Here is a 5,032-nt window from a genome sequence, read left to right on the forward strand (position 1 = left end):
CCCCTGCAACGGCAGGCGGACGCGCAACCGCTGCGCCACCAGGGAAGCCCCTAAAGTGATTTTTAAAAACTAGCATTGTAGGAGGTGATAGCTTCACATATCTTTTAATATACTAAAAATGACTGCATTGTACACTTTAAGTGGGCGATCTGTATGATATGTAAATTATATCCCCCCAAACAATTGTGTAAAAAAAAACCCACAAGGGAGACTGCAGAAACTCTGGGACAGAAGCCAACGAAATAAAGTTCTCTGAAGAAAACAGCAGGAAAGCCCAGTTTTCATCTGCAAGTTTTCAGCAACATTCCTGCAGTCTCGGTCCTCGCCTTGACTTCATGTACATCTCTCAGGTTTGTGCCCAAACTTTCCCCCACGGAGGAGTCAGATCTCAGCCCATCTCAGAGGAGGTGGAGAAAAGACCCGCTCCTCTGCTCTGGGTCAATTCACGTGGTCTCAGCCGCCCCCTGGTGGACACTGGGGACTGAGCCTTAGAAAGGGGCATACGGAGGGAGCTGGCGGCTGGACCAGTCTGAAGAGCCTGGCGTACTCTTCCCAGCCCACAGGGCTACCTCTTGGTGTCTGAGTCCCTTTGCACCCAAAGAAGGTCAGTTCTAGCCCCTGTGTGACCCTTTAAAATTTTTTTAAATCCTTTTTATTATGGGCGTTTATTATAGAGAATTGCAAACTTTTTTTTTTTTTTTTTTTGTGGTGCGCGGGCCTCCCTCTGCTGTGGCCTCTCCCGTTGCGGAGCACAGGCTCCGGACGCGCAGGCCCAGCGGCCATGGCTCACGGGCCCAGCCGCTCCGCGGCACGTGGGATCCTCCCGAACCGGGGCGCGAACCCGGTTCCCCTGCATCGGCAGGCGGACGCGCAACCGCTGCGCCACCAGGGAAGCCCCAAACATTTTTTAAAATAAAGAAATAGTCTAACGAACCCATACGTAGCCACAGCTCTGCTTCAACAATCACCAACATGTGGCCAGTCTCATCCTCATTTTGTCTTGACCTCCATCCACTCCCCCCAACTGTATTATTTTAAACCAAATCCCAGAGAGCGTATTATTCCATCTGTAAATATTTCTGAATGCTTCAAAGATAGACTCTTTTTAATCTCATCACAATACTATCACACCTAAAAAAAAAAAAAGGCTTCAACATAATTAAATTACTAGTGTCATATTATCAATAGTCTCCTCAGTGCTAAAAATATTCCTTTTTTTTTTTTTAAACAGACTGTCTGAATCAGGATCCACTAAGTCTGGTTGGTCTGACATTTAAATTTCTTTTAGATAAAAAGGTTATAGGCTCCCTGCTCATCTTGCATCTCATTTGTTGAAGAAAACTGCTTTTCTATTTTTTTCCAGCTTTATTGAGGCATAACTGACAAAAAATTATGTACATTAAATGTACGACAAAAAGATTTGATATACGTATACATTGTGAAATGATTACCATAATCAAGCTAATTAACACGTCCATCACTTCACGTAGTTACGTGGCGGGGGTGGGGGCGGTGTGCGTGAGTGGTGGTGGTGAGACCACTTAAGACCTACTCTCTCAGCGTTTTTTTATTTTAACACATAATTTAGATTTGCAAGTGGCCTGGGATTGCAGCCGTGTTCACAAACAGAGGGAATGGAGCCACATGCCGACCGTGTCTGTGGTTGGAGTTACGGTTTTATTTGCTTTTCTGTCCCAGATTTCCCAGCTCTCTGTGGCTCTACTACTTTTATCATAGAAAAACGATTTTTAAGAAAGAAAATACACCTGAGACTCTGTCAGAGAAAAATGACAAATACCACACAATTGATGTCTTTCAAATGACCAGAACCTAAAATTTGTCCAAGTCCTTCTGAGATTTCCAAGCCCGTGAAGGAGGCGGTGAGAAATACAAGGGTCTCTGAGATCCTGAGTCCGGGTCTGGGCAGGTGAGGCCCCCGCTCGGTTCCCAGGTTGGCCCCAGTCTACACAGGGAGCCCTGGACCCCTCTCTCTTAACTGCCCCTCTTCCCTGAGCTCGGAGGCCCTCCTCTGTTCTCCTTCCAGAACAGTCTGCCATCCTCCAGCCCTGGCGGCCCTGTCACACAGCCTGTTTGCTGGCAGCACTCTGATATCCAAGGCAACATCGGTGATTTTAAATATTGTGACCGATTCAGATGTCACTTTGGGCCAACTTGGCCCTTTGAAATTTAGATAAACATGGCTCAGATGGCCCGATTTCACAACCTGCTCGGGTCCAGACTGAAACCCCAAATGGACACACGGACGCACAGTGTTCTCCCCTCCTCCCCCGTGGCTCCCACTCTGTTCTCCCAGCAGTGGCGGCGGTTGGGGGACCTCCATTCAGCTTGTGGTCGGCAGACCTGTGCCCTTTGCCAGTTTCCTCCAGAATCCAATCACACTTAGGATGTCCTGGGATGGGTACCTTTACTAAGATACCAATGGCCAGGTGGGTGGGGCTCCAGGGCTCCCTCATCAGAGGGCTCGGGGGTGGCTCTTTAGCTGGGCTAGAGCTGAGGGCACATTGACAAGAAAGTTTTCATCAGCCAACTGAGGACAGCACCAGAAGACAACCCAGAAAGATGTTATTAATAAACACTTCTCCGGGCTTCCCGGGTGGCACAGTGGTTAAGAATCCGCCTGCCGATGCAGGGGACAAGGGTTCGATTCCTGGTCCGGGAAGATCCCACGTGCCGCGGAGCAACTAAGCCCGTGCGCCACAACTACTGAGCCTGCGCTCTAGAGCCCACGTGCCACAACTACCAAAGCCTGCGCACGTAGAGCCCGTGCTCTGCAACAAGAGAAGCCACCGCAATGAGAAGCCCGCGCACCGCAACGAAGAGCAGCCCCCGCTCGCCGCAACTAGAGAAAGCCCGCGCGCAGCAACAAAGACCCAACACAGTCAAAAATAAATAAATTTAATTTAAAAAATAATAACATTAAAAAAATTTTTTTAAATAGATGTTTAATTTTCTTTACAAACACTTTACCTAATAGGGTTTTTTAAAGTGGAATCTAGAATTTTCCCCTAATGACCCATCAGTTACTTCACCAGTACATTATCGTTTTCTCTTAATTTCTTCCTTTCATGAGTTAACCGGTAGTCCCATCAGTTTGGGAATTTGAAACACATACTTTGCCAATTTTTTTATCCTTATTTGTGGTTGCTGGAGAAGATGGGAGTGGATAAATCCCCTCCAAGTGCTGGCACTCAGCGTCCCCCAAAAACCAGGTGGCAGGGCCCTTCCTGGGCTTCCTGCCCCTTGAGGGAGGGTCCCAAGGGAGGACCTGTCTGTATACCCAGCCCTAGCAGTCCGCCTTAGTGGGGTGGGCTGTCCAGGGCTGGTGTGGGCTTTCCAGAGGGGAAGGGGTTGTCTCCTTCCACCTCTGGGGATGTGTCCTGGGAGAGCCCAAGGGGCATGGGGTAGGGGGAGATAGAGGACCAGGGGTAGGGTCTCCATCCCAGGTAGATTTGGTTATGGGTGTGTGAAAGGGTTTAGAGCACAATCCTGCAAGCATCCGCCAGTCCTGTCCTGGGGATGGCGACCCCAGGACCCGAGAAGAGGAAGCTGGGAGAAAACTCAGCATGGCCACCTTTGGGACCTTGATCAGTACGTCATAAACCGCGGGCAAAGCAAGCTGCAGGCAGCTGCAGGGGCGAGTGTGACCAAGAGACGCCCAGAGCGGCCGCTCCCGACGCGGCCACCAGGGGGCGCAGCGGCGCCAGCAGGAACTCGGGGAACCGACGATTGCCTCCCGCCGCTGCTGTCCAGCTGTCAACCCCGGGCCATCCACCCGTGTCACCTCGGTAATCTTCGCCGACGCCCACGGGAGGTGCCATCGCCATGTTACAGACAGCCACAGACTTGGCAAGTTTCCCCGCTGAAAAGTGGTGAAGCAGGACTGGAGCCCAGACGCCGTCTGCCCACAGGTGGGAGACCGCCCAGCCCTTGTGTTTTATTTTGGCTCCTGCTGCTGCTGTTGTTGGGCGCGCGGCATGTGGGCTCTTAGTTCCCCGACCAGGGATCGAAGCCGCGCCCCCTGCAGTAGACGCGCGGAGTGTTAACCACTGGACCGCCACGGAAGTCCCCACCCAGCCCCTGCTTTACGGTCACCGTTGGCGCCTCAAGTGTCCCCTCCAAGGCTGATGAGGCCTGGGGAGATGAGGTGACCTGGGCAGGCCTGGATGTGGGACAACGGCGGTCCTTCGCCTCTCTGGACAGCCTCTCCTGGGGGCCCTTCTCCTGTGAGCCCCAGCTTTCCTTCCACTCCCAGCTCAGGGGCTGATGTCCAGGGTGAGGGGTTTGTGGCTCAGCGAATAATTTTTTAACGGACTTTATGTTTTAGAACAGGTTTAGGTTCACAGCAAAATTGAGGGGAAAGTGCAGAGATTTCCCGTTTACCCCCTGCCCCCTCATACTCACAGCCTCCTCCGCTACCACCATCCACCACCAAGTGGTACTGCGGCCACAGTCAATGAACCTACGTTGACGCATCACCACCCGAAGTTCACACTTGACTGTGCGGTTCATTCTTGGTGTTGTACATTCTATGGGTTTTGAGGAATGTATAAGGACAGGTACCCATCACTGGAGTGTCATACAGAGCAGTTTCACTGCCTAAAAATCCTCTGTGCTCCTCCTGTTAATCCCTCTCTCCCCCCATCCCCTGGCAACCACTGATCCTTTACCGTCTCCACAGTTTTGCCTTTTTCCAGAAAGTCATATATGAAGTTGGAATCATAAAGTATGTAGCCTTTTCAGATTGGCTTCTGTCACTTACTAACATACATTTAAGTTTCCCATAGTCTTGGGACTTCCCTGGTGGCGCAGGGGTTAAGAATCCACCTGCCAGTGCAGGGGACACGGGTTCAATCCCCAGTCGGGGAAGATCCCCCATGCCGCGGAGCAGCTAAGCCCGTGCACCACAACTGCTGAGCCCGTGTGCCACAACTACTGAAGCCCACGTGCCTAGAGCCCGTGCTCCGCAACAGGAGAAGCCACCACAGTGAGAAGCCCCGCACACCTCAACGAA

The 5,032-nt window shown here is 51.5% G+C and overlaps 1 pseudogene; it reads right to left on the reverse strand.

The window, feature by feature from the left end:
- LOC102983544 (developmental pluripotency-associated protein 2-like) overlaps positions 1–4,530 on the reverse strand; it is a 19,511-nt pseudogene extending 14,981 nt beyond the window's left edge.
- Between the last annotated feature and the right edge of the window lie 502 nt (positions 4,531–5,032).

This window comes from Physeter macrocephalus, unplaced genomic scaffold (assembly GCF_002837175.3).
Source record: "Physeter macrocephalus isolate SW-GA unplaced genomic scaffold, ASM283717v5 random_180, whole genome shotgun sequence".
Classification (NCBI taxonomy): domain Eukaryota; kingdom Metazoa; phylum Chordata; class Mammalia; order Artiodactyla; family Physeteridae; genus Physeter; species Physeter macrocephalus.